A 26,692-nucleotide genomic window follows, 5' to 3' on the forward strand; every position below is an offset into this window, starting at 1 on the left:
GAAGAAGTCAAACTATCCCTATTTGCTGATGATATGATCCTCTACCTAGAAAACCCAAGAGACTCAGTCAAAAATCTACTGGAACTAATTGAGAGATTTAGCATCATGGCAGGATACAAGATGAACATCCAAAAATCAGTTGGATTTCTCTATACCAGCAAAGAGATTGCTGAAAAAGAAATAAGGAAATCAATACCATTTGCAACACCTACCAGAAAAAAAAAAAAACCCACTTGGGAATAAATCTTACCAGGGACATAAAAGACCTGTACAACGAATGCTATGAAACACTACTTCAAGAAACCATAAGAGATCTACATAAATGGAAGAACATACCATGCTCATAGATAGGAAGACTGAACATTGTGAAAATGTCAATTCTACCCAAAGCAAATATACATTCAATGCAATCCCATCAACATTCTTTAAGGATATTGAAAGAACAATCACTAACTATATGGAAAGGAAAGAGACCTCAGATAAGCAAAGCCCTATTGAAGAAGAACAAGGTAGGAGGTCTCACTCTGCCAGATCTCAAAACCTACCATACAGCCACAGTAGTCAAAACTGCCTGGAATTGGTCTAATGACAGACACATAGACCAATGGAATAGAACTGAGAACCCAGAAACAGATCCATTGACCTATGATCACCTAATTTTGGACAAGGGGCTGAAATACATTAAGTGGGGAAGAGAATGTCTGTTTAATAAATCATGCTGGCAAAACTGGATATCCATTTGCAGAAAAAATGAAACAAGATCATACCTCACAAAAACTAACTCCAGACAGATCAAAACTTAAATGTGAAACCTAAAACTATAAAGTTTCTCAAGGAAAAACTAGGGACAGATTTAGGGGGCCTAATATATGGCATAAATAGACTATCAAGCTTAACCCAAAATGCATAAAGAGCAGAAGATAAACTAGATGAATGGGACCCTCTAAAAATTAAATTTGTATGTGCTTCCAAAGACTTCTCTAAAAGAGTCAAAAAGAACCTACAGATTGGGAAAAAATATTCGGCAATAATATATCTGACAAGGGATTCATCTCTAGAATTTATAGGAAACTGTAACACCTCAACAACAACAACAAAAATAAAATAAAATAAAAAATTAGCAGAAGACATGAATAGAACCTTCACCAAGGAGGATATTCATGCGGCCCGCAAACAAATGAAGAAGTTCTCATGATCATTAGCTATTAGAGAAATGCAAATCAAAACAACCATGAGATACAATCTGGCTGCAGCACTAGTAGCAAAGTTCAATAAGACAGAAAATAACAAATGCCGGCAAAGATCTGGGGAGATTGGGACTTTCATACACTGCTGATGGGACTATCAAATGATATAACCACTGTGGAAAGCAGTATGACAATTCCATAAAGAGTTGGAATGAGAAATACCATTCAGCCCAGCCATTCCATTACTAGGTATATATCTTAAAGAAGTGAGAGCCAGTGGGACCATAGTCACAGGGGACATCAAGCTCCATTGGCATATCATACTACACAAAACATTGTTCCACCTCCTACCTTGATGAATAGCAAATGGGATCTTAAAAGCTTGCAAGCAGCCATCTAGATGCAACAATGGGTCTCTCCTTGTCCAGAGCAAAGAAGAATGAAGAAAACCAAAGAACCATGAAAACAATTAGCCCTAGCGACTGGTACACCATGCAATTCACAGCTTATATGACTATGAGACCAGGAGTATGATGCCTGGCTAGCAATGTCAACCACTCAGAGGGGGATCTATGGAGGAGATCCTGGATAGAGAGGGAAAACAATGTGGAACAAAACTCAAAATCATTTGGAAGAAAAAAAGGGGACCAGGTTTGCTGGTCTGATAGAGCCTGGTAGAACCACTAAGACTATGGTCCCTAGCTGCACTTTAGGTCCAGAATTGAACCCACACCTGTGGCTTCCAGCCAAGCAAAAGACAGGCATAGGAGTTGAACATTTACCTGAGATAAATACACTCGGTGGAGAGAACAATCATTGGAGAAAGAAGGGCAGTTTATGCACAGGGAGACAGCTCAAGGGGCAGGGGTGCATGGAGGGATGGACACAGGGAAGAGGTGACTGTTGGGATGAAGTGGGAAGGGAGCTGTTGTATTGTGGTGAATTGTGGTCAGTGTCATAAGACAAAGTGTTCATGAACTGCTGTATGGAAAGTGAATTTTCTCTGTAAACTTTCACCCAAATAACATACACACACAAAAAAATGTGGTACATTCATACAATGGAATATTACACTGCCATAAAGAGAGATGAAGTCCTAATATATGTGGCGACATAGATGAACCTTGAAAACTATATGCTAAGAGAAATAAGTCAATCACAAAAGGAGAGATTTAGAATGATTTCACTAACGTGAAATACTTAAAAAAGGCAAATGTATAGAGATCAGAGTTTAACAGTGGTTACCAGGAGCAGAGGAATGTGGATAAAGGGGAATCTCTGTCTAGCTAGTATTAAGTTTTTGTTAATAAGAATAGAAAATATTGCAATGAATATTGGTGATGATTGCACATCATGACTGATTTAATTGGTTTCAGTTAATTGTGAAAGTGATAAACATTTCAATGAGAGAAAGAAAAGAGGCCTAGAGAGGTCCACTGGCTTAGGAATTGGAACATGTATAGTTAATCATCATGTGGTGGCTTGCATGCTGCCATGATGTTGGAATCTATGCTACTGGTATTTCAAATACAAGCAGGATCTCATATGGTGAACAGCTTTCAGCAGAGCTTCCAGATTAAGACAGATTAGGAAGAAAGTCCTGATGATCTACTTCTGCCAAAGGGGTATGGAGGCAGCATCTTCTGACCTCCACTAACTACACAAGAGGAAGACAGAATCAGCATCAGCAGCCCAAGGCCTGTTCCCATGAGGCCAGACATGCCGCCACCCTCCAGCTCTCTTACCAACCTTGACACCAACCGTTCATCTGCAGCATCCACCACCTCTCTGCTGTGTTTGATAATTCACTACTGTGGCCACACAGAACTCATAGATAATGGGGTTTCTTAGGGAAGCAACAGGCTACAATTCAAGTGCAGGAAAGTTCTCAGTCTCTCTCAGCTGGCCGTTTCAATCAGCAGCTGGTCATCTCTCTCAGTCTCTCTCAGTAACATGTTTCTCTATCACCAGTGCATGTCTCTTGTGTCTCTTTCTCAGCAGTGTGTCTCTCACATCACTCTCTCAGAAGCATGTCTCTCTCACTTGGCCATCAGAGAGACTCCTTCTGCCTCTAGGAGAGCTCCTTTCGAGCCTGGCAGAGTAGCCAAAACCAACCAACCCCAAGATCAGAGTTCTACACACTTGAGAGAGAATGAACTTCCCAGAAGATTGTTTTGTACTGCTCCAACAGAAATACCCCAGGTGAACAACTCTAACAATCAGGAGCTACTCAGGTGCTCACAGCAAATTCCACCACTGAGTTTACAAAGACTCTGGCTAGAAAAGCCACATCATGTAATTTACTATACCACACTTCCAAAATTCAGCCAATGAAAACCCTTTAGATCACAACAGGTGCTCTGGTGGTGCTGTGGTTATGGCATTGAGCTGCTAACAAAAAGGTCAGCAGTTCAAATCTACCAGCTGTTATGTGGGAGAGAGATGTAGCAGTCTACTTCTGTAAAGATTTAGAGCCTTGGAAATCCTATGTGGGTCACTATGAGTTGGAATCACTTTGATGGCAGTGGGTTTGGTTTGGTTTTTATAGTGCTGAAAAATGAGCCTACTAAGGTGAAAGGTACTCAAAAAGCACATTGGCCACAAGAAAGGGCTCAGACATACCAATGATTGTAAAGATGCTGCAGGATCAGGAAATATTTCACTCTTGCCGTATACAAGGTTACCATGAGCTGGAGCTGACTCAACAGCAACTAACAACAACAAACAGTTAATCAAAAGGAACCCTGAGTACCAAATTAAACTTGTAGACTGTAGAAGTAAAATTAGACTAAATCATGTCATGTAATTGAAATGGACAGGATAAAACAAACAAATAAACAAACTACTGATTAATGCTGTGTGCCCTGTCCTGAGCCAGAGACCTGACAGTCTGGCTGCACATGGCAGATGCAAGTCAGCAGCATCATAGGTTTCTACATTAAGGTGCATATGTATGGAGGAGGAAGGCCTGGGACATTTGTTCGTGAGGAGAGAGCATCAAAAATTGTGGCAGACTTTGATTATCTTTTCCAATTTCACATGGTCTAGTCATTGATGTTTCAACCATGTATTGAAAAAATGACCTTTGCTTTCTTGCTCCTTCCCAACATCTTTTCATTTCCACTGAAACAACTAAATTCAGTGACGACTCTCAGTTAATAACTAATGCACACCCTGAAACAAGATAGGCATTCAATATGTGACAACCATTAGCCACTGCTGAAGTCTTTAAACTTTCAATTGGCAAACAGTGATAAAATGACTATAGTCAGAAAACCAAGTCTATCAAATTTAGAGTTTTATGCTTTGGAGATCAAAACCTCATCATTGAAAATAATCTTACAATGATATTACTCACTATCATTTAAACTTATTATGGGCCAGACGCTGTGGAAAACATTTATCTTGAATCATTATTTAGCTCTTACTACAATCATATGATGGGGACAGTGGTGTTTCAGTAGTAGAATTCTCACCTCCCATGTAGGAGACTCAATTGATTCCCAGGCAATGTACTGCATGAACAACCACTCCTTGTCTGTCAATGGGGTTTGCATGTTGCTATGTGGTTGAACAGCAACTCTGGTGATGTAATGCCTAAGGCATTTAACTGCTAACCAGAAGACTGGCAGTTCAAACCCACAGGCCACTCCTTGGAAGGAAGACTGGCAATCTACTTCCATAGAGATACCACCTTGGAAACCCAAGGAGGGGTTGCCATGAGTCAAATTGACTCAATGGCAGTGACTTTTTTTTTTTTTTTGGATGTGGTTGAACAGATTTCAGGGAGTTTCCAGCCTAAGACGAAGTATGAGGAAAGCCCTGGAAATCTGCATCCAAAACTCAGCCAGTGGAAACCCTGTGGATCATAATGATCTGATTCACAGTGCCCATGGGGATGACACAGGACCAGGCAGTGTTCTGTTCCATAGTGCACAGGATTGTCATGAGTTGGGGGCTGACTCCATGGTGGCTAATAGCAATCATATAAGGTCACTTGTGTTTCACGGAATACTGCTCCAATTTTCTACAAAAGAAAAACTCTGGAACTTAAAATAAATTGGGTTGAAAGAAGTTAAACAGATTTATCTCCCACAAAATTACTCAGGAGCTTCAATCTACCAATATGCATTATTAAATGCAAGATAACAGAAAATAGTCTATAGGATTTTCCAAACAAATTTGATCATTAAATCCATTTTTTTTGGGTGCATATTAAAATCCCATTTAAACATATTTTATGAAATGTTAAAATAAGAATTATCAGTTCCATTTTACACTCGAGAAAACTGAGGCTCAAAAAAGTTAAGTAAATTGCCTGAAATCATACAATTAATAAGCAGGTAGGTCATGATTTGAAACCAGGTCTTTCTAACTCCAAATACCACACTCTAGGCCACAGGATAATTCTTTTCAAGCTTGCCCTGATTCTAGAAACTGTTTAGACTACAAAAACATAGATAGGTTGCTATCCTAAAGCCTTGAAAATTTCCTATAGAATTGAACAAAAATCAAAGAAAATCTTAGGGAATCAAATCAGGAGTCTAAGAGGATGGCCATAGTCCCCTTGTGCTGGGAAAAGGTAGAAAGGACCACTCCGGGCCCTGAGGTCTTCAGGACCAATGCTCTCCTACTGCTAAAGAGCTAAGCCCTGGATGCCGAGTTCAACCACACACCTACATCATAGCTCCTGACTGAACCTTGGGTTATTTCCTACCATTCTCAGAACTCATACCCACCTACATGGTCCCTCTGTTCTGCATACTTCTCACCATGTTAGTGATGCTCAGTGATAGCTCACACCTGGTAGTTCCTTCAGAAAACTAAGTGCAGCCCACCCCTGAGCATATTGCTAAATAACTCACTTAGTACAAACTTAATAATCCCTTCACAAAACTCAGAGAATATGAAAAATAATTACCCCTTCCAGTCTGTCAGCCTTATGGGAACAGAGGAGACTTTCATTTGCTCTAGCAATCCATATGTTTGAAGGTCAAAAAACACCTGGGTACTTCTTTGAAATAAACTAATTGAGCCAGGATGATTTAGAGTCAGTCTCACTGAAAGACTCATTGGATCACCAATGGCAAAGCAAGACTCACTTTTGAAAACATGATTCCTCCAACCCTCGATTTATCAAATGGTAATGAATATATGATGCTGGTCTTAGGTCAAGACCCAGACCAAACTGAGTCAAGAGAAAGGAAAGGAAATGCTTTCAAACTGCTGGGAAAAGAAGCCTTGGCCCCAGGTGTGCAGGGTAAAGAAATCAGAACCAGCCAAAAGAAAATCAGGCAGAGGGCCTAACAAGGAATCATTCTCAAACACTAATTGTACATAGAAAGCAGCTGGGATGCTTAGTAATGCAGGCTTCCCAGATGGTCTTTTCCTTTTGTTCCTCTTCTAGCTGGTGTTCATGGAAACCCTGTTTGTAGGAACGATACAGAATTAATACATACAGAGATCAGTTTGATTGAGAGAAAAACACTGACACCACCTATATGGTTTGCATTGCATGACATTATGTACAGCACTTGGTTGATGTGATATGTGCACATGTACCTTCTGAGAGCTTGAGGTGGGGATGGGAATCCTTCTTAGTTTAGACTTGGCCTCCTTGTTTCACACATGCTTAAGACCTTCTACTTCTCTGTAGCATTTACTTGCACTGTGATATTTTCCTACTGGACTATCAGCTCCTGGAGGGCCACATCTTGATGCTACTGAATTCCCAGAATCTAGAATAGTGTCTGATTCATCTTTGTGCACCCTGGTGATTTGCTGAATGAATCAATGAATGGAACTGTAAATCAATGACAGGACCAATAAGAAATTTTTGGAGCTATATTGGAAGATGAATAATTTTTGGAAATAAAAAAAGAGAAAGTGCACAAGTGTTAATTTTCATCTAATAATTTACAATGTACATTCTTGCCAAGAATTAAACAGTTTGGTTTTGGTTTCAGTTACACTCATCCATTATGACTGAGGGAGATTACAGAAACAGGATTACATAACATTGCAATAGCAGTAATGATGATGATCAGGGCTAACATTTATCAGGGACTTGTGTGCCTGGCCCTGTGCTAAGCTTTGCCTGTGTATTATTGCCTCATTTAATTGTCCCAACATGCCTGTGAGGTAAGTTTTAGAAAATAAGGGGGCTGGTTGCTGATCATGAGAACTACAGTGTGTCTGTGCTTTTAAAAAGTACATAGATACTACAAGGGAAACTTCATTCATTCATATATTCATTCATTCAGCAAACATCTGAGTACTTGCTCTATCCAAATACAAGATGCTACAGACAATAGCAAGCAAAAACAAATAATTTCCCAACTTTTTTGGAATTTATAGTCTAGTGGAGGAGATAGATTGTTATCAATAATCACATAAATAAGAATATTGTTGTTTTCAATGCAGTGTTTAAAGAGTAGTATATGGAACGAGGAGCAGTTAGTCCTTGTAAGGAGTTCTGGTGGTATACTTGTTAAGGAATTTGGCTGCTAACCAAAAGGTCAATGGTTCAAATCCACCTTTCTTCCAATGGAAGAAAGATGAGGCAGTCTGCTTCCATAAAGATTTACAGCCTTGGAAATCCAATGGGGGTCACTATGAGTCAGAATTGACTCAATGGCACTGAGTTTGATTTGGTCCTAGTCAGAGAAGGTTTTCTTAAGGTGAAACCTGAAGGACACATAGAAGTTCCCCAGGAAACAAAGAGAAAGAGGAGCTTTCTGAGAAGAAGGCAGACCTTCAGAAAGGTCCTGTAGTAGGAAGAAAGTGGTGCTACATGAGGGGATGAAAGAAAGCTGAAATGGTGAGAGCAAGAGGCAAGATAAGCCAGAGAAGTAGGTAGGATCTAGAGCACTGGTTCTCAAACTTGAGTGTGCATCAGGATCATCTGCAGTGCTCTTGAAAATACAATCTGCTGAACCCCAGTCCCAGAGTTACTGATTCAGTAGATCTTGGATGGGGCCCCAAAATGTGCATTTCTTCTTTTCCTTTTTTTTTTTTTTTTTTTTAATAATACTTACTGTATTTTTGGTGAAGGTTTACACAGTTGTTTAGGTTCTCATTCAACAATTTCTACACAAATAGTTCAGTGACATTAATCTAGTTTCCCTGCCACCTTATCTTCTCTTTCTTTAAAGTAATTGTTGACTGTTTGGAAAAATGTGTATTTCTAACATACTCCTAGGTGATGCTGATGCACTGTTAGACTGGAACTTGAGAATCACTCCCTTAGATTACATATCATCCAGTGGGCCATGGGGTACAGTTTTGATTCTTTCATAAGAATGGGAAATCACTGAAGTTTTTAAAGCATGAAGTAACATGAACTAATTTATATATACACATATATTAATTCTAATTGCGGAATACAGAAAAACTTTAGGGAGCTCAGTGTGCAGTTAGGTAGAGTCAGAAGGAATATTGCAGTAGTTTAGAAAACAGGTAATAGTGATCTGGACTAGTGTCATGGCCGTGGAGATAGAGAAAAGAAGATGGATTAAAGAAAGATTTAGAAGAAATCAATAGGACTTTGTGATGAATAAGACGAAAAGAATAGAATTAAAGGAAAGAATAATTCCTTGCCTTGTGCTTGAGCAATTAGACAGATGGTGGTGTCATTTGCTGAGAAAGATTCTGGAAGAAGACCAGGCCTAGAGGAGAAGATCATGAGCTCAGTCTTGGACCTGCTGAATGTGAAGTACCTTTGAGGCATTCAAAAGATAGCAAGCAGACAGTTGATATATGAGTCTGGAGTTAGTGGCAAGATCAAGACCAGAGATAAAAAGTCCTGAGTCATCTAAGTGTACTGTGGGATTTGAAACCATGGGTGTGAATGAGATCACCAGGGAGACAAATTAAAATAAGAAGAGAAGAGGACCTAGGACTTCCAGCATTTAATGGCTGGATAAAAGATGATAGCCCTAAGGAGGAAAGAGAAGGAGTAACAGGAAAAATATTAGGAGAAACTTGGGCCCAAAAGCCAAAGGAAGGAAGGAAACTGGAAGTAACAATCTCAAATGCTGCTCAGAAGTCAATTAACACAGAGAAATATCAGTTGGATTTACAATTTGGAGGTCATCACAGGTAATTTGGCCATGGGAGAGAGGGGAGATTGGAGAGTGGACTGAGGCTGAAACAGGGAGAGTATTTTATACCCAGCCTCCACTTAGTAATATTTTCAATCTCTCTTCTTTCCAGTTAGAGCCCAAGCCCGTTCCTTCCCCTCCATCAATGCCAAATAATCAAGACTTTATTGTTTCCATTTTCACCTGTTATTAACTTCTCCCACCACTCCATCTTGACTTCTGACTCCACCATGGTTCTTTTTTCATCTTGACTTCTGACTCCACCATGGTTCTTTTTTCATCTTGACTTCTGACTCCACCATGGTTCTTTTTTTTTTATTATTAAATACCATATCCATCTTCTATTTATTGTACCAACCCATAGGAATAGTTGCACAAATATACCTGCTCTTAACAAGAAAGATCCCATTTCTTATTTTCCATTAAAAGGAGTCTCAAGAGTGCAGGGCCTTGAATCTCGTTTATAATTGTCTTGTGGCAAATTATATTTGAAGAATGGACAATCATGGGAGGATTTACTGACTAGCCCAGTGGACACAAAATGCAATGTAAAGTAAAAGATGATGTAAGTCCTTTAGTTATGTAAGCAGCCTCTCTGAATTTCCATAAGGGAAAAACAATCCAACATTTTTCTTCTGGTCCAAATCAGTCTCTGCTTAACAGCAAACATAGAGCCTGAGGTTTGAGAACATAAACATAGGCTCTGCAGCTTAACAGCTGTGTGACTCTAGGCAAGATGTTCAACCTCTCTGGCACTTAATTTTTACTCATATAAGCATAAGGATACATATCTTAAATATTGGTTGTAAAAGATGAACTGTTCAAGGCAGTGTCCTAACTCATGTTAAGAAATTAAGACATTCTAACAGTGACTATAGTGGTGGATAAGCAAGCATAAAGAAGAAGGATGGAAAAGAACCCTATAAGACAGTATTGCTTTTCAACAATTTTCCTTAAATCCTGAATATTTATTTGGGCTTTTCAGTACTAGCACTTTTAAAGACTATTTATATTTGTAGATTGTTTTGAGTAGTATTGACATTTTCACAATGTCGAGTCTTCCTATCCACGAGCTTGGTATATTCTTCCATTTATCTAGGTCTCCTTTGGTTCCTTATAGTAGTGTCTTGTAGTTTTCTTCTGTATCTTTGGTTAGATTTATTCCTAAGTACTTCAGCTTTTGAGTGGCTATTGTAAAAATAGTACTGTTTTCATGATTTCCTTTTCAGAGTTTTCTTTGTTAATGTAAAAGAACCTGACTAATTTTTGTATGTTGATGTTGTACCCTGCCACTTTGCTGAATCCTTCTATTTGTTCCAGTAATTTTCTTATTGAGTCTCTGTGATTTTTCTATTTATGGGGTCATACCATCCACAAATAGAGATGGTTTTAATTCTTCATTGTATGCCTTTTATTTCCCTTTCTTGCCTATTGCTTCAGCTGGGACTTCCAGAACAATATTGAATAGAAGTGGTGATAAAGGGCATCTTGTCTAGTTCTTGTTCACAAAGGGAATGTTTTCAGTCTCTATTTAGATTAATGTTGGTTTTTGGTTTGTGTATGTGATCTTAATTATGTTGAGGAACTTCCATCCTATTTTGCTGAGTGTTTTTAACAGGAATGGGTGTTGGATTTTGTCAAATGCCTTTTCTGCACCAATTGATATCATCCTGTGGTTCTTTTCCTTTGTTATATTTACATGGTGGATTATTTTGATTGTTTTTCTTACATCGAACCATCCTTGCATACCTGATATGTTTTACATTTAGGTCTTTGATGGTTACCAGAGGTGGGAGGGGAAGGCAAAGTAAATCTCTAACCAGAAGGTAGATGCAGATTGACTTGGGTGAAGGGAGAGGCAATATACAATAAGGGAGAGGTCAGTACAAAAAAGGTGAAGGTAAATGAAGATACTGGAAGGAGCACAACAGTTAAAGATACAAATGTAAATACCATTATATACACAGTCCTGTAATAACAGTATCAACAATAATCTATGACTGGATATATAGATAGACATGCAAGCTGAAGAGGTAGGGGAAGGGAAACTGAATTACACCCTTGGATATATATAGGTTTAAAAGTGGATATTTCTACATATATTTTCATATGGGCTGGAAATATATCCATGAATGTATAACAGCATATAGGGAGCAAAGGTATGAAAGCTTCTCAGCCATAAACAAATACCTGAAGGGAATGAGTTGCTGGGCCTGGAAGCTCAACACCATACTCTCAGGGGTCATCAAGGTCAACTGGCATAACACGGTCCACAAAGACAATGTTCCACATCCCACTTTAGTCAGTAGCAACTGGGGTCTTAAAAGTTTTGAGTATCTATCTAAGATGCAATTATTGGCCTCTCCTTGTCCAGAGCAAAGAAGAGTGAAGAAAATAAAAAATGCATGGAAACAGTCCAAAGGACTAATGGACCATGTGAACTACAACTTCCATGACTCTGAGACTAGAACAAAATGGTACCCAGCTACCACAACCCACTGCCATGAAAGAGATCACAATAGGAGGTACTGCATAAAGTGGGTGAAAATATGGAACAAAACTCAAAATCATAAAAAAGACCAGGCTTACTGGTCAGATAGAGACTGTTAGAACCCCTAAAGCTATAGCCTTTAGTCACCCTTCAGGCCTTGAACTGAACTCATCCTTCTGTGGCTCAACTTTCAGCCAAACAATAGACAAGCTTGTAAAGTGAACAATAACACCAGGGAGGTAAGCACTCCCTAGAACAATCAACCATATGAGATCAAAAGGGCAGCATTTGCGCAGGGAGACAGCTCAGAAGAAGTCACTAAGGGATAGGGAATAGGGATAAATGGAAACGTGGAAACACAGGGAGGAAGTGAGAAGAGTGATGTTACATTGTGAGGATTACAATCGACGTCACGAAGCAAACTATGTACGAATGACTGAATGGAAAACTAATTTGTTCTGTAAACTTTCACCCAAGTCGCCATAAAAAGTTAAAAAAAAATAAAGAATATTTAGATACACTAAACTTTTAAATTCATTTACCATGGACTGTGCTTTCCTCAACCATTAAAAAAAAGAGAGAGAGTTTCTTGAAGTCACTTCTAAAAGAAAAACATCCTTAAGTTTTCATTGTTTTGCTTCTGCTTAAACAATACCAAGTAATAAAGTGAGTTATTAATGAAGGAAAAAGATAAGAATTGAACTGGTTGGTTTTGTTTAGAGTTATGCAGCTAAAACAAACATAAGAATAAAAAAAATGTCCTAAGTTTCCCCACAGTGTAAGAAACAGAACAGACAATGAAAATATATATGCAATTCATTTATTGAACAAATAAGTTCTGAACACTTAGGAAAAGGCACAGGGGTAGGATCAAAATGAAAAGAAATAGAATTTCTTGCTGTTTTTAAATTCCTATCCTACCATGTACAGCCTTGACTCATTATTTAGAATCAGCAGACTGGATGGCAAAGTAAAAGAAGTATGAGTTACACATAGATTTTCTGCAATTTGGTATAAGGAAACCAAAATATAACTGCATTGAGATTTCTACATCAAATTGATTAGTTACCTATTGCCAACTTAATGGGAAGAGAAGTGTCATTCAGAAAAATTTCTGCATCCAGTAGCATCACTAATAGCATCACTGATCAACTCATGAGAATAACAGAAATAATGATGATGACAATGGAAGCCTTTACCTAGTATTAATAAGCAATGCGCATACATTTACCTCTGTTTCTTTGTTATAAACAAGGAAAGTGATAATAGAATCGGTTAAGAATCTTGCCCAGAATCACATGGTTTAAGTGGTGGAACTAAAACCTAAAAGTATGTGTTCTATGGTGTAAATGCCCTTTTCAAATTAACTTGGTTTTGGCTCCAAATAAAAAAAAAAAAAAAGGAATTTTAAAATGTCTACATTCTTATTTACCCTGTTCATTGACTTTTCAAAGGTCATAATAATCCCTACAAATCAAGTATGAAACTACTTTTGTCCCTCCAGGACCTTTTTCTTTTTTTAAAGTGTTCTGCAAAGCAGCATTGGTACTCAGCCCAGTTTTCATCCTTTCAAACAAATGTTCCCCAAAACATCTCTAAGCAGGGGAGCCCCGTCTAATTGGCCATTGAGAACTCTCTGCAAATTAATCACTCTGAATCCTAAAACTCAGCAAAAAGTTCCTCAGTCTGACCTGAGAGCAACAACTATGTCTGGCACCAAAAGAATGCTTTCCCTCACTACAATGAAGGCCTCTGAGAATAGCCCAAAGGAAATGGCAGGACTACTATTAACTGTGAACTCATCTTGCACTGGTATCCCTGGAGAACTGAAGAAAAAAGGATATTCTTTCCTTGGGGTAAGATCTTCTAGACACAAAACTTGTTTTTTCAAGGACATATTCCTAAAGAACTTTTTGCATTTTATGGGTCATTTGGAACTTTTATAGAGACAGACCCCTGGCTAGCTCAACATCATATGCCTGCAGTATTTGGGGACTTTTTTTTAAACAGAGATCTAATCACCTATGCTATGGACCTGTATTGTTTGTGAAGTTCAAAAAATCAGTAAAAACATCAAGATCCTACTTTCTATTCATGCTAGGTTACAATGTGTTTAAACCAAGGATATTCTTGGTTTAAATCTGAATAAACTTTCAGGGACATTTATTATATGCTAAAAGCTCATATATACTATTGCTTTGGTAATTCTTAAAAGACTCTTGGACATGTAAATCATTATTATTCCTATTTTATGGATAAGAAATGGTTAAGTAACTTACTCAAAATGTTGACACTTTTTAAAGTTGGTGGTAGGCACATGGGGGTTGATTATACTATTATTATCTCTAATTTTATTTATTTATATATTTTTTCATAATACAATGTAGGCATTGGTTTTGCTTTTACAATAACTTCCCCTAAGATGCATAGCTCATGAGCAGAGCCTCGGGTTTCAAACCCAAGTCCATAAACTAACAAAGATCAAATTCTCAGGCATGACAATGGTACTGTTGAATTTTGCCCAGTTGACAATTTTAGTTAATATCTGCCTGATGCCTGAACATCTTCCTAGAAAAGCAAAACCCAAACCAAAATGAGTTGGTCCATTTGATGTATTCAGCAGCAGGCAACTATCCCACAATGATTCTTGGATTGAAATTCCTCAGTGTTTCTGTATTATAAAAAACATTTTCTAGGTGAAAATGGCTGAATGCTTTTTTAGACCTATCAAAGTGGAATGTTCAAGATAAATAAGTTCTTGCTTTTGTCTGTTTTTTTTGCATACAATTTGTGGTATAAACAGTCCCTTCTTGACTAGTATCCCAGATCCAGGAACAGCAAACGTGCCATCCAGCTGCAAACCCAGCATGAAATGAGCTGTTTCCCATCAAGATAGAATTCCATCAAGATAGAATCCCATCTGAATAATGACTGGGGGGATCTTTGAATCTTTTATGAAACACCTAACAGCAATGCACAGTGCATATTTCCATATCTAATCTCTACCGATTTTATAACTTCATTCTTATGTTTCTTAAAGTAACACATAAAAAATATATTTGTTTTCTAACTGGAAGGAATGTATTTATTTTCTCTTGGTAAAATCTTATGAGTCCCTCATACAAGCTGCCACCCTCAGATACTAGTAAACTAGGCCTGGAAACCACTGGCCTAGGATTTACCCAGACACCAATTCTGTAACAAGAATTATGAAGAACTTCTACCCACAACTGTTACAGACTTTATCCTTATGCATTGCCATTTCATTATATCCTTGAGGAAAACATGAGCATTCTCCTCCTTGCCAAAGTTGGTTTAAGTGGACCTCAGACTTGCCTGAGGGATGGTTGCTGGAGCAGCATCAGCTACAAAGCTCTGGGAAGCATCAGCCATCTGTTAAGGGTGGGAGTGGGGAGCTTGCTTAGTTTGTTAAATGGGAAAGAAAGAAAGAAACTTCTTTCTCTGTAGAACTTAAGAACATAAACTGGAAAGAAAGAAAGAAAAAGGTTGTGGGCTGTGTTCTTTACTTAGCTTGAAAATACCTTATTCAGATAATCCTTCTGATTGGACAGGACTCTGAGGTAGTTGCTTTTGAACATGAGTTAAACATTTTGATCCACTGAGGATGCTAATAAATAAGCCATACAACAGTCATTTTCTTGGCCAAATCAGTTACTCCAAAGACTTCTATATCAGACATTCAAATATTGCAAAATGAATCTATAAAAGGTCTTTTTACCTTTTGTTAATGTAGATAACTTAAATATGATGTATTTGAGAAACTGGTTATTTTGGAACTAGGGAGGCAAGCAAAAGTTTAGCTAAAAAAAAGGAAAACAGAAGCCAAGCATACCCATCCTGGGTGGTGCAAACAGTTAACACACTTGGCTGCTAACTGGAAAGGTTAGAAGTTTGAGTTCACCCAAAAGCTCCACCAAAGGGGCAGGGAGGCAGGAACTTCTGATCTCCTCTAACTGCACAAGAGGAAGACAGAATCACTATCAGTTTTTAAGAGGCCAGACATGCTGCCACCCTACAACCCTCTTACTAACCTTGTCATCACCCGTTCCTCCCGTTTCACCCACCATGTCTCTGCTGGATTTAATAATTCACTGCAGTGGCCACACAGAACTCACAGATTATGGGGTTTATTAGGGAAGCAAGAGGCTATAATTCAAGTTCAGGAACATGCTCAGTATCTCTTAGGAGCCAGCCGCCTCTCTCAGCAGTCGGCCATCTCTCTGTCTCTTTCAGCAGCATGTCTCTCTCAGTCCACAGACAGAGAAACTCCTTCTGCCTCTAGCATGGCTCATTTTGAGCCAAGCAGAGTGGCAAAACTAATCAATCCCAACATCAGAATTCTACACAGATGAGAGAGAGTAAACTTCCCAGAAGACTGTTTTGTACATCTCTAACAGAAATATACCAGGTTGATAACTTTAACAATCAGGTACTCAGTTGCTCACAGCAAAGTGGGAGTTACCAAGACTATGGCTAGAAAAGCTATGTCATGTGATTTACTACACTGCAGGCTCCTTGGAAGAAAGGTTAGGTTATCTATTTCCAAGAAATCATTGAAAACCCTTTGGAGCACAGTTCTCCTCTAATATACATGGGGTCGCCATAGGCCACAATCAACTCCACAGTAACTGGGGTTTATAGCACCCACTCTACCTTGCTATAACCAATACTGGTGAATTTAGCCAAACACGTTTGTGTAGGTATCCTTAAGAGTTGATGTCTTATTCCCAAAATTTTTACACATATCAAACCCTACATACTATTTCTATTACAGACATTTGACAATATAACCAATCTACATTCACAATTTGAAAAATATTAACAAGATAACCTAAGTACAATAGAGGTAAAATAAAGAAAATTAATTTATAACCAAATAACATATGTTAATATGTAAATGGTTGCTGTTGTTGTTGTTGTTATGTGCTATCGAGTTGGACCCGACTCATAGCGACGCCTCCTTGGGTTTCTGAGGCAGTATCACTATGAAAGTAGATTGTCCTATCTTCCTTCCAAGAAGTGGCTGATGGGTTTGAACCGCCAACCTTCTGGTTACCAGTCAAGTGCCTTAGGCACTATGCTACCAGAGCTCCCATGTAAATGGTTAGGCATAATTATACTAAAAGATATACTGAAGCTTACATCCACTTACATCTAATAGTATGGATTTAAGAAAAGTTGTTGTTAGCTGCTGTCAAGTTGATCTGACAGATGGTGACTGGATTTAGGGTCTGCATCATCCTCACAATCATTGGCATGTTCAAGTGCAGCACTGTGGCTATTTGTCAGTCATCACATTGAGGGTTTCCTTTGCCATCTCAGCCCTTCACTTTACCAAAGATAATGTCCTCCTTCAGAGACTGGCCTTTCCCAGTGTTCAAGCAAGCAGGTTGGACAATCATCTGTTGTGATCCATATGGTTTTCATTGGCCAATTTTCAGAAGTAGATCTCCAGGCCTTTCTTTCTAGTCTTAGTCTGGAAACTCCACTGGAACTTATCTACTATGGGTGACTGTGATGGTATTTGAAATACCAGTAGCATGATTTCCTGCACTGTAGTAACACACATGCTACCACAGTACAACAAACTGACACAGATGTTGTTGTTGTTGTTATGTGCTGTCGAGTCGGACCCAACTCACAGCAACCCCTCCTTGGGTTTCTGAGGTGGTATCACTACGGAAGTAGATTGTCCAACCCTTCTTCCGAGGAGTGGCTGGTGCATTTGAACCACCAGCCTTCTGGTTAGCAGTCAAATACCTAGGCGTTATGCTACCAGAGCACCCTGATAGACAGATAGTGGCAAGAAAAGTTAGAGTACTCAATATGTTATTCATACTTTTCCTTTCCATTCAACATTTGAAATGAAAACTAACAAATATATTAATATAAAATTACATAGAATTACCATAAATGTGACAGCTACAAACTCAAGCTTCATATATGTGTATTGTGTAAAATTCCATGAGTAGTATTCCCACTGGCAATATGATTTTCTGAAATGGTGAACAGTACTTAGTAAAGCTCTAAAGGGAGTCAAGTATAGCCACCCTCTGTAGTTGTATTCCTGGAAAATACAGTGGTACACACACACACACAGAGGTCTGTGTGTATATACACACACTTACATACACACACACATATTCCTGATGGCGCAATGGTTAAAGTGCTTGGCTGAGAACTGAAAAGTCAGCAGTTTAAATCCACCAGTGGCTCCATGGGGGAAATGACCTGGTTATCTGCTCCTGTAAAGATTACAATCTAGGAAACTCTATGGAGGCACTTCTACTCTGTCCTATAGCATCACAATGAGTCAAAATCAACTCAACAGCACACAATAACAACAATTATTTTATAATATATACACATGTATATGTGTGTGTGTGTGTGTGTGTAAAGTTTAGGCCCTCTATGAAGTCATTGGTGGTTCAGTGGTAGAATTCTTGCCTTCTATGTGGGAGACAGGGTTTGGTCCTGGCCAATGGACCTCATGCACAGCCATCACCTGTCTGTCAGTGGAGCCTTGCATATTGTTAGGAGACTGAAAAGGTTTCAACATACCTTCCAGATGAAGGCAGACTAGAAGATCTACTTCCAAATATCAGTTGATGAAAATCCTATGGATCACAATGCTGTGATCTGCAAATGATCATGGGGATGGCACAGGACCAGGCAGCATTTTGTTATATTGTGCAAAGGGGACAGCACAAGTCAGAGGCCAACTCAATAGTAGCTACAACAAAAACAACAGGTTCATTGTAAGATAATCATATATAGGGATTTAAACCAAATGGATTTCCAGCAGGATATATGAAAATCATATATACAAGATGGAGGAAAATTTCCCATTTTGTACATCCAACTTACAGACTGCAGATTATCTAGTATCCCCAGTCTCTACCTACTAAATGTCAATAATACCCTCCCAGTTGTGACAACCAAAATCATCCCCACACACATCCAAAAAGCCTGATGACTGTTTTCTTTGCAAATCAATGTCTTAATGGAAACTCTAAGACAACACACAATGAAACTTTTCTGCACAATTCATGCTATGAAGCCTACACAGGATGCCCTATTCTCACTTTCTTCTTAGATACATCCTTCATTGCTTTTAGTACTCAAGCTGATCCCTCCTTTTTGACCTGGCCTTCCACTGGCTCTACTAGCTAGCCCAGTTCTCTCCTACTTCTCAATTCCATTTATTATGTTTCAGATTCATATCAACAATCCTAACCCATGCTGATATGTGAGAGGGTCATATGCACATGCCACATCTCCACAAATCAACTGTAAATTTCTTAAAAGCATTGTTTTAGGATATTTATTAGCATTATTTTATGGAGGCACTTGCAGACTAAAGTTCAATAAAAGATTGCCATAAGTTTGTGGAAGTGGATTTTACACATTTGGAGCAATCCAGACTAATTCATACCTCCAAGGAATTGTTCCATCTGAATGTTATTCCCATAGTACAAAAGCACACAGTTCACAATTCACACTGCCTTGTGATCTTGCTCACATTCATTTAGACTATTTTTCTGACTCTTAGAAACCAGTGCATCTAGCTTCACCAAAGCAGTTGTCAAACTGTGGTCTGTGTATACGACCTATGTCAGAATCAATTAGGGACATTGTTAAAACAAAATAAGGCAAAAATCCAATACTGGGTGCTGTCCCCTGGAATCCACACTTTCAGAAACAGTGCTTTGTAAAATATACATCTTTCAATTAAGCTAATTCCTTAATCATTCCTTAAGTATTTGTCTATGTTTCCTGGAATGTCTTTTAAATTAAGTAGGAAATTCAATCAAAATGACAAATAAGTCTCTCAGTCCAACCTTAGAATCCTACAGACCATAAACTCCAAGCAGCAGGGAGTAGAATAACTTTGGCAGTTGACATCTGTGATAATTCCTAATTTAAGGTTCAGAATTTGGCTTTTTCCCATTAGTCCATCAATATTTTGCTCATGTCATGCATCATTTTGCTAGTTGAGCTCTATATTTCTTTCCTTGGTATACTTAATATATACAACTGAAAAAAATAAATCCATGCCAAAAGTCCATCAGGAGACAATTTTCTAGGGAAAAGTCTCAAGAATGGGTTATTCCTTGAACTGCTTCTCTTTTGCTGGATTGAAAAGTTCAGGAGCGCACTGACTTTGTCTATTTTGTTTACTTCTGTCTCCTACCTCCTCCTTCCCCCTTCAGGCCTGGTCCATATGGACAATTTATAAGTATAGATTCAATGGGTAAAACATTCATGTAAAATATACACATAACACTAATGACTGGTGATAATTCATTCATTCAATACTATTTGTACATTTCCTGCTATGAGGATTTAGCTCTCTGATGCTACTGCTCACAAGTAATTAAATCTCCAAACCATCACAACAACTACATTTATGAACTAATCTGTGTATTACTGAATGTTTCACAAACCTCACCTCATTTAATTCTCACAGCAACCCAATAGGGCAGGTATTATCATTCCCATTTGGCAGATAAGATAACTAAAGTTTAGAGAATGAACAACCTCTCCACTTGTAAGTGGAAGTGGTGAAATTCCAGCCCAGATCTGTCTACATCCAGAGTCTGTACTCTTAATCATAGACCCTTTCTGTTTCTAGTGGGTACAATAAAAGACAATGATGAGAGAGCTGGAGGTCACAGAGAAATGCAGGATGAAGTGTCAAGGACCTAAAAGTGATAAGTTCAGAGGTGGAAGTGATGTGGAAGGTAGCAATGAGGGTATGAGGGTTAAGGTCACTTTTGGGAGAAGAGTCAAGTAAGAGGCAAGCTGGGGATGGAGGCTGATGTAGCACTGTACCTAAAAGCATAAGTAGAGGTGGAAAGCCCACAGGGAGGTAACAGACAGAGTATATGACTCAGGAGCTTGTAGGAGACTCAGCTGGAACCAAACAATACCAGAAAAGCACACACAGCCGCTTGCACTCAATGCTTCATGAGTTCCCTGAAAACAGCTCTTGTGTACTTCATGCAAGCCTGTCTCCTTTGTTCTCTAGTTCAGCAGACCAAACCCTGTGAGTCATGCCCTGGCTCCCTCACATCTCTTCTTAGCCAGTTGTCTGCAGATACCCAAGAGGAGGGTGGATGGAAGATGAATTTACCTATCTGTATTTCACTACAGGCTGTGCCAATTATGGTAATTGATAGGATTACAGCTAAAGAGAGTTTATTTGACCCAATTCCTGTATCATAAGCAGGAACAGCTGGATCTGAGGCCATGGCTGATAGAGAATTACTTTATGGTTAAGGCACTTGACTGCTAACCAGAAGGCTGGCGGTTCAAACCCACCAGCCAATCCTCGGAAGGAAGGCTGGGCAATCCTACTTCTGTAGTGATACTGCCTTGGAAACCCAAGGGGGGGTCGCTATGAGTCGGGGCTGACTCGACGGAAAATAACAACAACAACAGTCCCCTACCTGAGTCTAGAAGGCCACTGATGACATTTTTTGTCCTTGCCTCCTCCTCATGATGAAATGGCCTGCAGCCTCCCACCTCAGGCATATTTGAGAAACAGAAGTAGGTGATTCTGTACACATGTCACAAGTATGTAGGTCTGTGTACTTCAGCCAGGCTCCGTATAATGAGGTGAAACCCTTGTCACCAAGAAGTAACACTTATTCTCTAGTAAAAAAATGAAAACAAACAAACAAAAAACTCCAAATCAAATTAAACAGTTAAGTATTAAATACCGAAAGAAACAGAATGGGGACACCAAACCTATATCAGGCCCAGTGTTAAATATCTAACATAGCTGTGATCACAACAACCCTATAAGGCAGGCACCAAGACCATCCCCATTTACAGAAGAGAAAACAGAAGCAGAGCAAGAATAGGAGGATATGTATAATTAGTCCAGCTATATTGCTTGTTATGAAAATGCCAATTTGTTTCAACATGATTGATATTTGGGGACTGTGTATTGTTGAGCATGTGCATTGACTATAATGTGAATTTCATGTGTTTACCTATGATTCCCACTGCAAGAAACTAGGTGAAGATGGCAGAATAGGCAGACAGACCCTCTTCAACAAAGAAAAGAGAAAACCAATGGACACAGATACAGAAGATAATCCTGGAGCCCTGAGCTTTGAAAGGAAGAATACAGAAGTGGATTAAACACCAACTAGTAGAAGAACCTGAATGAAAACAGCGAATAAGGAGACAAATGGAGCTGTGGACTGTCAGCTATCCCGATGGCATGGACAGTTTGGATAGATCCAAGTGGTGTTAGGCCCTGAGAATTAACATAAAAATCAGCCCTGCTCACCAAGGACTGCATGGATGGCTGCCCTCGTGGCTGATGACTAAAAAGGAAAACAGCAAGAAGGAGACAAACTGAGCTGTGGATTTTCAGCTGTCCAGAGGGTGCAGCCATTTTGAATGTTTACAAGTGGTGCAGCCATTTTGGATATTTAAAGCAACAGTTTTCTCTTTCAGATTCCAGGGACCTAAGAATAGATTCAGCTTTTGGAGGACAGCATGGACACACTAGATGCTGACAACTGGAAAGGTGTGATATTCCCCTTGTTACTCGCAGACTACACACCCTTTAGGTGAATGGAGATGTGGTAATCCCTCACCTCCACACACCTTCTGGACCAGCAGGAATTCCATCCCAGTCTGCTAACACAAAGACTGGCAAGTGGAGTCTACCAGGGAAACCTCAGAAGAAAGACCTGGCTATCTTTCAAAAAATCTGACAGACATGAGGTAGTCATGAGTTGAAACTGACTTGATGGCAACTGTTCTGTTTTTTCAATATCTAGCTTACAGCGCTGTACCTGACACATAGTAGGTTCTCAATAAGTAATTACTGTTGTACTGCTGATCTCAGACCTGGCACTGACATATAAAGAAGCACAGAATACAGAGGACATCTTCAAGCTAGACAGGCGCCTCTTCAACAAATAAAGTTTTAAAGGTTATTGAAATTTTTGAGCTGGAAGGATATATTCCTGCAGTGTGTGCTCAGAAGGACTGTAAAGAAAAAGTAGCTGACAGACAGAAAACTGATCCACAGCAGCTTCTATAAACGGACCATGAAATAATCAGCTTCCTTGGTCTTTTATTTGTTTCTGGATGGAGTCCCAGACAGTGAAGATAACCTTCGCCTCAGAACAATGTGGCGCATCATATGTAAATGTAATGAGATGATGAATTATTCCAGTGTCATTATGCCCGTGATTTATGGGGATACATTATCTGCTAAAAGCCCAAGCTGAAAATATTGATTTCACTTTTACTGAGACAGCCATTTAAAACTTTTTAAAGACAGCAAATGGTTGTTTAAAAGACCAGCTTCAAAAAGGCCAGTTTCAAACCATTTAGCCAGAGAGGGGAAGAAAAAGAAATGGGGAAGCAGCTACCTTAAGAGCCAGTTGCACAAAGTTAGGTTCTCTTGCCATGAGTTCTCCTGTTTAACACCTTGTACTTCTTTGTAGCACTTGGCTGCACTCACAGGATTTTATACCAAATGTTGCTTTAGGAACACTTCTAGGTTCAAAGGTGAATTTTATTTCTTATGGGAAAATAACCTCTGTTACCCTTCTCTCCCAATTTATTTTGAAATCCAAAGCAGTGGGTTGATAGTATTTTATATTGGTGGTGGTGGCAGGAAGTTCTTTATTTCTCCCTTCTAAATTAAATAGCTCAATTTTCTAGACTGCAGTTATCATCCCCAGAATATAGGGAAAATGCAGATGGTGAATATTTTAATAGGAAGAAGCAATAATATAGAACAGGATGGGAGATTTGGGTCTGTTCTAGTGAATTTGAAGAAGTATTTTTATTTTTCCACCACATGGAAGAAAGGAAGGAAACTGGTATTTGGTGAACAACTTCAATATCCCTGTCCCTTAATAAGTGTAATGAGATAGACTGACATAGGGGCTGCAACAATGGGGTCAAACAGCAAGGACTATGAGGACGACACAGAACTGGGCACCATTTCATTCTATTGTACAGAGGGTCGCTATGAGTTTAAACCAACTCAGCAGTACCTAACAACAACAACTATTACTTTTGTTTACGAATAAGGTACCTGAGGTCTTGGAAGGGTTATGTGTAAGATTACAATAATAGCTGGAAAAAGCTGAATTTGAATCTACAACTATCTAATTCCTAAACCTCTTGCTTTTTCCAAGACCTCTCTATGCCTCCTAGTTCCTAAGATCAGGTGTACTCACCAAGGAGGACATTTTAGTCTTCATACCATGTTGTTTTGAGTTTCGGAGTAGCTCCCAACTTTTTTTTTTGTTCCTCTACCTAACTATTTTCTCTACCTATGCCTAAAAGGTGTAACGACAACAACATGCCTAAAAGGCATAAGTTTTATTCCCCATTTTACCATAATATTGGTCATATGATCCAAATATATACATGAAAACAATCACCTCTCAGTCACTTGTCGATGCATGACTGAATGTTAATTACATTTTTTCCCCCTAGATTAGCCTTTCTTGCCATAAAATAAAAATGCTAAAACTGTGGGACACCTTTGCAAAAATTTAGTATAAACATCACAAATTGGTGGTGAATGGGCTAAGTTAACCCCAAACAAGTATTTTATTGTTGTAGTTGTTAATTTAATTGTTGTCTTTTAGCTAGTGTCATCTTTTGCATCTGAATCTATCCATATTTCATTGAGATACAATTCACATATAATTACTAATTTAAAACAATCAATGGTTTTTAATGTAGTCACAGAATTGTACAACCATCACTATAGTCAATTTTAAAACATTTTCCTCATCCTCCCAAAAAGAAACCTGTACCTATCAGCAGCCACTCCTCTTGTCCTGCTAAATAACAGTTACATAGTACCTGCAGTATAAGTACTTGTGACTGCAATTACCCAGAGTTAGGACCAAACTTCATGGGGTAAAAGCAAAGTCCTCCAGGCTGGCAAGTCTGCCCAAGAATAGAGACACTAGCACAAGTTCAAGGTTTCCCAAGATACTTGTCCTTCTGACAAACTAGCTACTAATTTTAGGGTTCCCACTACTCCCTCACATTTGATAACTGGCTAGACAAGCTCACAGAATCTAGAAAAGCACTATATTTATGACTACAGTTCTGTAATAAAGGACATATAAATCAGGATTAGTATAAAGAAGAGATGTATAGAAACCAAACCAAACTTACTGCCGTGGAGTCAATTTGACTCATAGTGACCCCTCCTTTGGTTACCAAAGGGGTATGACTATGGAAGTAGATTGCCCCATCTTCCTCACGAGGAGTGGCTGGTGGGTTTGAACATCCAGCCTTCTGGTTAGCAGTCAAATGCCTTAGGTACTAGGCCACCAGATCTCTAAACCAAAATTCACTGACATCCAGTATATTCTGACTCACAGTAACCCCCATTGGGTTTCCAAAGCTGTAAATCTTTACAGAAGCAGACTGCCTCATCTTTCTTCTGCTGAGTGGCTGGTAAGTTCGAACCACTAACCTTCTGGTTAGTAGTCAAAAATGCCTTAACCACTACACCACCACCAGAGCTTTAGAAAGAGGTCTAGGAGGTAACAAATGAGAAACTTCCTTGTCCTCAAGGACATATTACCCTCCCAGTGCATCGATGTTATTACCAATCAGGAAGCTCACTTGAACCTTGTGTCTCAGTTCTTAGAAGGTTTTATTACATAGGCATGGCTGATTGAAATGGTGACCACATGACAAAACTCAATCTCCAGCCTCTCCATAGAGGTCAGGCTGGTATCATGTGGTGGGTCTTTGTGGAATGCCCAGCCCCCATTGTGGGTCATCTCATTTGCAAAAACTCTCAGGTGTTGTTTAGGACCCCCCATGAATAACAAAAACACTCCAATCACTCAGGAAACTCTAAGGGTTTAGAGATTACCTTACAGGAGCTAGGGACAAAGATAAACTTCATAGAGTCAAGTAATCCTTCAACCCACACACACCCACACACTCAAATCACCTAGGTCTAGGCAATTATCCACCAAATTCTACCTATATATTGTGTCTTGTAGACATTTCATAAAATATGCAGCATTTTGTATCTGGCTTCTTCCACATAGAATAATATTCTCCAAGTTCATCCACTGTGTAGCATTGTTTCATTCTATTTTAGCCAAACAGGATTAAATTGTATAGATCTACTGTATTTTGTTTATCCTTCATTAACTGATGTGCATTTGGGTTGGTTTTTACTTGTTGATTATTATTAATAATACAGATATGAACAGTCATATACAAGTTTCTCTGTAGACATGTTTTCATTTCTCTTGGGTATATACCTAAGTTTGGGATTGCTGGATGATAGTGGTGACTCCATGTATAACTTTTTAAGGAAATGTCAAATTTTTTCCAACACAACATTTCATATTCCTACCAGCAGTATATGAGGGTTCAAGTTTCTCCACATCCTCACCAATGCATGTCCATCTTTTTTATTATAGCCACCCTAGTGGGTGTGAAATGGTATCTCATTGTGGTTTTTCATTTGCATTTCCCTGATGGCTAATGATATTGAGCATCTTTGTATGTGCCTATTGGTCACATCTGATCAAGAATCAATGATACTGAAGGAAGAGGTCAAAGCTGCACTCAAGGAATTGGCAAAAAAAAAAAAAAAAAAAACAAGGCCTCAGGAATTGACAGAGTACCCATTGAGATGTTTCAACAAAAAAAATGCCATGCTGAAGGCACTCACTCGGCTATGCCAAAAAATTTGGAACACAGCTACCTGGCCAACTGACTGGAAAAGATCCATATCTGAACCCATTCCAAAGAAAGGTGATCCTACAGAATGTGGAAATCATCAAACAATATCATTAATATCACACACAAGTAAAATCTTGCTGAAGATAATTCAAAAATGGTCGCAGCAGTATATT

Source organism: Orycteropus afer, unplaced genomic scaffold (assembly GCF_000298275.1).
Source record: "Orycteropus afer afer isolate SDZICR_OR568_19922 unplaced genomic scaffold, OryAfe1.0 scaffold00201, whole genome shotgun sequence".
NCBI lineage: Eukaryota > Metazoa > Chordata > Mammalia > Tubulidentata > Orycteropodidae > Orycteropus > Orycteropus afer.